Source organism: Tachyglossus aculeatus, chromosome 9 (genome assembly GCF_015852505.1).
Source record: "Tachyglossus aculeatus isolate mTacAcu1 chromosome 9, mTacAcu1.pri, whole genome shotgun sequence".
NCBI classification, from domain to species: domain Eukaryota; kingdom Metazoa; phylum Chordata; class Mammalia; order Monotremata; family Tachyglossidae; genus Tachyglossus; species Tachyglossus aculeatus.
The window spans coordinates 66,163,107-66,172,030 of record NC_052074.1 but is presented as its reverse complement, the minus strand read 5'-3'; the positions used below and the strand labels follow the sequence as shown (position 1 = coordinate 66,172,030).

Genomic DNA, 8,924 nt, shown 5'->3' with positions numbered 1-8,924 from the left:
GGTGGTGGGTCCGGAGGGAGCCAAGCTACAGAGCCAGGCAGAGAAGGGGGTCAGAACCAGACAGAGAAGGGTTGATAGTACCAGATAGAGAAGGAGAGATAGGACTTTACAGAGAAGGACGATAGGGCCAGACAGAGCATGGGGGATAGGTCCCGTCGGAGCAGGGGGGCGGGTGGGGGGGAATAGTTCCAGTCAGATGGGGGGGGCGCATTGGAACCGGCGGAGAATGGGGGCGCATAGGACCCGACGGAGAACATGTAGCTGGGAACGATGATGGTGGTTATGGAGTGGTTGAGGATTATTTGGAGACAAGGTAAATCCAGTGGCTCGAGTCTCTGATAGGAAAGTGTTGGTTACGCAGAGTACATTATTAAGCCCTGGAAGTTGCCTCCTTTGAGAAGGCAGGGGTTGTGGTCCCTGGGGGCTCAAGGTAGGAATTAAGTCTAGAATAGATGGTCAAGGAAATAGGCATGGGAGTCAGTGAGAGAGGGGAATCACTATTGCTGAGCAGATGACAGACCAAGTTAAATTACTTCTCACCGGTTATGATATCGTTGAAGTGGTCCTATTGCCGAGATTTCCCCCAGCAGCGCTTCCCGGACGGATCGGTCCGATGGTGCTCCTGCAAGTTGAGAAGGAAATGAGTAGAGACGCAAATGATGCAGTTTCTGTAACAGAGACATTCCTCCAACACCCCACAACTCAACCTGGCTTTCAGTAGGTGTGAGAGAACAGCCACAGATATCCTGGATTCTCCACCCTTCCCTACCCCTGCCATTGAATCTTCATACCCCCAGGTTGGGAGAGGCCTGGACTTAAAGGACAACAAGTCTCCAGTGGCAGACTAAACAGGGGAGTGAGAAGGCTTGCAGTACTCTGTACCAAACCCTTCTATGCTCCCTACCGAAGATGAAGGTTGGATGCTACTGAGCTCCACGGGAGAACAGGATGGACGAATGGACGGACACACACACACACACACACACACACACACACACACACACACACACACTTTATTTTCCCTTCCAACTCACCCATGCACTTAATCCCACCCACCAAGCAATGAAGCATTTGCCCCACAAAAATTAGGTACATATACTCAGCTCTTTCTCTCACTTGTATCAGCTGGGACCCTCCAATAAACTGATGCTGGACCTAGACTACTGAAAAAGAACTATGTTACAATATGTAAGACATGCCTAACAGTCTTAAGGAAGGAGACACCACAATGAGCAGACAAGTGTGCTGTGGTGGTGAGTCAGGGCTACAGGGAACACGCCTGCTAATTCCACTGCACTGTACTCTCCCCAAGAACTTAGGTTAGTGCTCTCCATGTAGTAAACATTCCAGTACCGTCGATTGATTGCAGTAACGCAGTGTCTATTAGAACTAAACACAGCCACAGCAAGAAGCTGAAGACAGGAGAGGAAGCGTGAGTGGCCAAATAGCCTTCCTATATGGAGTACTAGGCCCTTCACCCCTCTACCCACCCCTGACCCCCAACGCAGGCATTAATGAGGTCAGGATAGGGGAGGGATGATATCCCCCATAAATGGCCCCGGGAAAAGTTGGGGAAATTTCCTGGCCTAGAATAACTCACGGCTAGCAAGCCAGAAAGCACCTAGCCAGCTAGACTATTAAACACTAGACTCTTCCCTCCTCCCATTCCCCTGCCCCCGACATCCTCCCGACTCCCTCAGAGGGAGTCACTATCACACACAGAGGGGTTCCAACTCTGGAAGGACCGAGGATGTGGCATGGTGACCCTGTGGACGGGGCTGTGGGTTCAGGTAGGATTGATTGACCCATCTAGAGAATTAAGGACACTGGGTCTTCTCAGTTCCATCATCACCTCCCTTAGAGATGGAAGCTCAGCTCCCGATTCTTCCTCACCATGGGAATCAGCTCTTCTGGGTCCTCACTGAAGGGGGACACTTGGACCACATCCACCCTCAATCCAATCCACAATCCTCCCCCCGGAACTCCCACCCCCTATCCATGCAGTGGACATATCAGCAGTCTCCCAAATCTTTACGAGCCCTACCGAAATAGTCTCTTCTCCCACAAGCCTTCCCTGATTCAGGCTCTCATCTCTCCACCCCCCCCACCCCGGGACACACACTTCAGTTTCCCTCCCGGCTCAACCATGCACACACTCACCCACTAAGCCCTGAAGCATTAACCCCCCCCCCCCATTAATTACGTACATATATTTTGACTCAAATCCTTCCCTCACCCGTGTTGTATGGTCTGAAAACAGCCCCCTCCCTTCCCACCCCCATTTAACAGACACTGGACTTATAAGATTGAAAGGGAACTCTCTTAAAATTGCAGACAAGTGGGGACAGGTGTGCTGAAGTGGGTGTGTGAGGGTGGCAAGCAACAGGTGGGCTAGTTCTGCTGCATGGAATTCTCCCAAACACTTAGTACAGTGCTCTGCATATCCTAAGCACTCACATACCATTGATGGATTGGAGGAGCCAAGTGTCCTTTAGAACTTCAACAGCTACAGAGAGAAGCTGGAGAACCAAGAAAGAGCAGTTCTGAGTGGACAGGAAGCCTTCTGAGAGGGAGTCTTAGGCCCTTCAACCCACTACCCGACCTCCACCCCCGCTGAGGGCATGGGTAAGGGTCAACATCCACGAGGGTGAAACCGCCATGGAACAGCTCTGTAGGGAGGGCCTTGGGGGAAGTGTTCCAGCCTAGAAAAACTCACATCTAGCAAGCCACAAAACACCTAGTCAGCTCCACAGTTAACTAGGCTGTCCCCCCCATCCCCATTCCCCCACCCCCTCTTAACTCCCTCAGAGGCAGTCACTGTCAAGCTCAAAGGGGTTCCACCTCTACAGGAGCAGAGGATTTGCAGGGTGACCCTGTGGATAGGACTGTGGGTTAAAGCAGGAATGACCCATCTATAGAATTAAGGGTCCTGGGTCTTCTCAGTTCCACAGTCAAATCAGACAGAACCAGTTCCCTGCACAAGGTCTTAGCCCCAGATGGTGGAATACTGACACAGACATGCCCCTCTACATACCTTGTAGTCCTCCTGCAGTAACTCCTAATCATCCACACATGCCCTAATCACCTTCCCTTAAGCAATGGAATCTCAGCTCCTGATTCTTCCTATGTGGATCAGCTGCTCTGGGTTCTCACTGAAGGGGCAACAGTCCTCATGGCCTGGAGGGGTGGTGAGAAGGTTCTGGGAAGGGAAATCCCCCCATCCACCTCTTCCCATCATCAGGATTCCCCACACATCCACCTCCGGACGGCCTTATCCCGGGATCAGGAAGAGCCTGAAAGCTCCAGCTTGCTCCTTACACCTCACCTGGACCACCATCCACCCTCAACCCATCCCACACATCCTCCCCTCTGGACCCCCCACCACGTACATATCCAGTGGATCTACCACCCGTCTCCCACAGCTTTAAAAGCCCTACCGGAATGGTTTCTTCTCTAATAAGCCTGCCTCGACTAAAGCTCTCATCCTCCCGGGCCCCCAACACCCCTTCCGACATACGCTTTGTTTTCCCTTCCAGCACGCTCATGCACTTTATCCCACCCTTTCGCAATGAAGCTTTCACCCCACATCATGTACCTATCTTTTTACTCATATCCTTCCATTACCTGTGTTGTATCATCTGGGACTCCCCAACAAACAGATGCTGGACCTATAAGATTGAAAGGGAACTCTGTTAGAATTGCAGTCAAGTGGGGACAGGTGTTCTGAGGTCACGAGTCAGGGTGGCAGGCAACAGGTGTGCTAGTTCTGTTGCTTTGTGTTCTCCCAAACACTTAGTACAGTGGTCTGCATATATTAAGCACACACATACCATTGATGAATTGCAGGAGCCAAGTGTCCTTTATAACTTCCACGGCCACACTGAGAAGCTGGAGAACAAAGAGGCAGTCTGAGTGTACAGGAAGCCTTCTGAGAGGGAGCCTTAAGACCTTCACCCCAGTACCAATCCCTGACCCTGGGCATTAATGAGGTCAACATCTCTTTGGATGATACCCCCACAGACCAGCCCTGCAGGGAGAACCTTGGGGAAGTTTTCCCGGGCTACAAAGGCTCATGTCTAGCAAGCCACAGAACATTTAGTGAGCTTCACTTTTAACACTAGGCTCTTCCCCCCTCCCCTCTCCCCTAACACCCTCCCATCTCCCTCAGAGGCATTCACTCTCAAGCACAGAGGGGTTCCACCTCTAAAGGAACTGGAGATTTGCAGGGTGACCCTGTGGACAGGACTCATTCAGGGAGAAGTGACCCCTCTATAGAATTAAGGACCCTGGGTCTTCTCAGTTCCAGAGTTAAGTCAGACAGAACCAGTTCCCTATGCAGAGGCTTAGCCTCAGTTGGTAGAACCAGCCACAGTACTGAGAGTGACAGGCTCCTCTGCACACCTGGTCCTCTTCTTGCAGTAACCCCTTGTCATCCCCACATGCCCCCCAATCACCTTCCCTTAGAGATGGAAACTCAGCTCTGGATTCCTCATCTCCATGGGGATCAGCTGCTCTGGGTCCCCACTGAAGGGGAAACAGTCCTCATGGCCAGGAAGGTTGGTGAGAAGTTTCTGAGAAGGGAAATCCACTGGTCCATCTCTTCCCGTCATCAGGACTCTGACATCCACCTGCAAAAGACACTTACCTGGGATTAGAAAAAGCCCGAAAGCTCCAGCCTGCTCCTTATGCCTCACTTGGACCACATCCTCCTTCTGCCCCCGACCCGCACCTTCCCAGTGGATCTCCCAGCCTTCTCCCACATCTTGTAAAGCCCTACTGAAATTTTTTCTTCTCTAACAAGCCTTCTCTGACAAGCTCTCCTCCCCACTGCCGGCCCCCGATGCCCGCACCCCTCCAAACATGCATTTTAGTTTCACTTCCAGCTCACCCATGCACTTACTCTCACCCACTAAGCCCTGAAGCATTAATCCCCATTAAGTACATATCTTTTTACTCAGATTATTCCCTTACCTGTATTGTATCATCTGGGTCCCCCTTATCATATTGATGCTGGACCTATAAGATAGGAAGAGAACTCTGTTAGAATTGCAGACAAGTGGGGACAGGTGTGCTGAGGTGGGTGAGTGAGGGTGGCATGCAACAGGTGTATAGCAGTCTACTCCGCTAAGCACTTAGTACAGTGCTCTGCAAGCCCTCACGTACCATTGATGGACTGCAGGAGCCAAATGCCTTTGAGAACTTCCACAGCCACAGCAGGAAGCTGGAGAACAAAGAGGCAGTTTGAGTGGCCAGGTAGCCTGGCGAGAGCGTTAGGCCCTTCAACCCAGTACCCAGCCCTGACCCCGAACCCAGGCATTAATGAGGTCGACGTCCGTGAGAATGATACCTCTACAGAACAGCCCCGCACAGAGGGCCTTGGGGAAGTTTCGTGGCCCAGTAGAGCTCACATCTAGCAAGCCACAGAACACTTTAGTCAGTATCACTCTAAACACTAGGCTCTGCCCCGCTCCTTCTCCCAACTCCCTCAGAGGCAGTCACTGTCAAGCACAGAGGGGTTCCACCACTAGAGGTGCTGAGGATTTGCAGAGTGACCCTGTGGACAGGACTGTGGGTTCAGGCAGGAATGACCCATCTATAGAATTAAGGGTCCGGGATCTCCTCAGTCCCAAAGTCAAGTCAAACCGAGTCAGTTCCCTATGCAGAGCCTTAGCCCCAGCTGGTAGAACCAGCCACAGTACTGACAGTGACAGGCTCCTCTGCACACTTTATCCTCCTCCTGCATTAACCCCTAGTCATCCACACATGGCCCAGTCACCTTCCCTTAGAGATGTGACCATCTCTATATGTTGCCAACTTGTACTTCCCAAGCGCTTAATACAGTGCTCTGCAATCAATCAATCAATCAATCGTATTTATTGAGCGCTTACTATGTGCAGAGCACTGTACTAAGCGCTTGGGAAGTACAAATTGGCATCACATAGAGACAGTCCCTACCCAACAGTGGGCTCACAGTCTAAAAACTCTGCACACAATCTCTGCACACAGACTCTGCACACAATCAGCGCTCAATACATACGATTGAGTGAATGAATGAGTGAATGGAAGCTCAGCTCCTGATTCTTCCACTCCACGGGGATCAGCCGTTCTGGGTCCTCACTGAAGGGGCAACAGTCCTCATGGCCAGGAAGGGTGCTGAGAAGCTTCTGAGAGGAGAAATGAGCTAGTCCTTCTCTTCTGCTCATCAAGACTCCTTCGACATCCACCTCCGGACGGCACTCACCTGGGATTGGGAAAAGCCCGCAAACTCCAGCCAGCTCCTTATGCCTCACTTGGACTATATCCACCCTCAACCCATTCCAAATATCCTCCCATGTGGCACTCCCAACCCCCACCTACCCAGTCAATGTACCAGGTGTCTTCCACCTCTTTAAAATGCCTACTGAAGTTGTTTCTTCTTCAACTGGCCTTCTCTAACTAAAGTTCTCATCTTCCTAGCCCCTCCCCAAACATTTTATTTTCCCTTCCAGATCACCAGTGCACTTAATCCCACCCCCTAAGCACTGAAGCATTCACCCCACATCAATTAAGTACCTATTGTTTTACCCAGAATCTTCCCTTACCTGTATTGCATCATCTGGATCTGATCCCCCTCATTACACCGAGACTGGACCTGTAAGATTCAAAGAGAACTATGTCAGAATGCACAAGACAGGCCTATCTGAAGGTTTAAAGGAAAGCAACACCATAATGAGAACAGAGAAGTGGGGACAGGTGTATTGAGGTGGTGAGGCAAGGCTGCAAGAAACATGTCTGCTTAATCTGTTCTACTATGCTCTCACAAGCAGTTAGTACAATACTACTCCCAAAGGAAAATCTCAAATGCTGTTGATTGATTGGCTGTAGCAAAGCGTCCCTTAGACCTTCCCCTGCCAGGTAGAGAAGTGGTAGAACAAAGAGTCAGTTTGAGTGCCCAGGAAGCCATCTAAGATGGAGTAGTAGCCCTTTTGCCCACTAACCACCCTTACCCCCCCAACGCAGGAATGAGTGAGGTTATGGTAGAGTAAAGATACCCTCTCAGCACAACCCTACAGGCAAAACCTAGGGGAAATTACGTGGCCTTAAAGAACTCCCAGCTATCAAACCAGTAAGCAGATTCAAGGCTCTGAAATCATCAAAACCACCTTCCAAAAATCCCCTTATTCTCCCCTGCTCACCAAACCCAGTCCTTACAACGATTCAAAGACAACCAGCCTTGAACTGAGTGGGGCCCCTGTAGGCTTATATAGGGCAGAGAGATTACGGGGGCGGGGCGTGAATGCGTTAGTCACTAATTCCCCTGATTGGAAACAGCTGGGGTAGAGATCAGTTGTCCGTGAGGAAAGGTCCAGCTGCATCATTGGATGAGGGTATGGCTGCCAGAAAGATAGAGTAGGACAGGTAGGCCTTTCCAGATTGAGCACCCCCTTTTCCTCTGCTCCTCCTCCCCTCTCCATCGCCCCTACTCCCTCCCTCTGCTCTACCCACTGCCCCGTCCCACAGCTCTTGTGTATATTTGTACATATTTATTATTCTATTTATTTTGTTAATGATGTGCATTTGTCCATAATTCTATTGATCTATTCTAATGCTAGGGATGCCTGTCTACTTGATTTGTTTTGTTGTCTGTCTTCCCCTTCTAAATTGTGAGTCCACTGTCTGGTAGCGATTGTCTCTATCTGTTGCCAAATTGTCCTTTCCAAGTGCTTAGTACAGTGCTCTGCACACGGTAAGTGCCCAATAAATACAATCGAATGAATGAGTAGGATAGGATGAAAGGGTCTGTCCAGAGAAACACTAATTCCAAACGCCTCTCCAGTCAGTCTCATCTCCGGCCCGACCCCCACCCCCCCTTTCCTGTCCCGTCTCAGTTCCCTCCTCACAACCCCCACATCCGGGCCGCTGACACCGGACCCAAAGAACGGCCAGGAAAGCCTGGCCCTTCCAATCAGACAGCACACCACTCTCCCCACCTTCAGAGCCCTCTTAAAATCACTTCTCCACAGCGTGGATTAGTGGAGAGAACACGGGCTTGGGAGTCACAGGACGCGGGTTTTAATCCCGGCTCCTCCACTTGTCTGCTGTGTGACCTTGGGGAAGCCACTTAACTTCTTTGTGCCTCAGTTACCTCATCGATAAAGTGGGGATTGAGATTAAGATTGTGAGCCCCATGTGGGACAACTCTAGTACCTTATATCTACCCCAGAGCTTAGAACAGTGGTTGCTGCAGAATAAGCGCTTAATAAATGCCAGAATTATTATCATTATCTCCTCTAAAAGGTCTTCCACAACTAAGTTCTCATTTCCCCTATTTGTTCTCCCTTCCATGTGGCCTGTGAACTTGGATGGTATCCCTCTAATCACTTCTGTCTGTCTTCCCTTGTAGACTGCAAGCTTCTTAAGGACAGGGATTATGTCTATCGACTCTACTGCAGTGAACTTTCCCAAGCACTCAGTACAGTGCTCTGCACAGAGTAAACGCTCAATAGATACGATTGACCGATAACCGTTAGATGGCGGCTCGGGCTACGGGAGGCCAGCAAGCGATGACGGGCTCCGGTGGCTCGGTCTAGGGTGTGGCAGGGGGTTAGCAAAGGAAACCCCAGACCTATGGCCTAGACCCAGCCTTCCTGCTCCTGCCTGTATCCCCTCCTTTCTGGCCTCGAATCGGGGGAGTGTCATCATCACGCGCCCGTGACGATGAAATGTTTTTCTGTGGTAAAACAATGTTTTTCCGGCTCTGGGAGTCAGACGATTAGGGACTCTAATCCCAGCTCTGCCACATGTCTTCTGTGTGACCTTGGGCAAGTCACTTCACTTCTCTGTGCCTCAGTTCCCTCATCCGCAAAATGGGGACAAAGACTGTGGGCCCCAAAAGGGACATGGACCATGTCCAATGTGATTAGCTCGTTTCTGCCCAAGCAATT

General features: G+C 50.7%; 1 long non-coding RNA gene across 1 annotated transcript; it reads right to left on the bottom strand.

The window, feature by feature from the left end:
- Nucleotides 1–1,103: 1,103 nt before the first annotated feature.
- Nucleotides 1,104–3,858, bottom strand: LOC119932011. Its single transcript, XR_005452276.1, has 4 exons — nucleotides 3,831–3,858; nucleotides 3,625–3,668; nucleotides 2,462–2,519; nucleotides 1,104–1,163 (listed from the first exon to the last, which is right to left on the bottom strand). It is a non-coding gene; the product is annotated as an uncharacterized LOC119932011 (long non-coding RNA).
- Nucleotides 3,859–8,924: the final 5,066 nt, after the last annotated feature.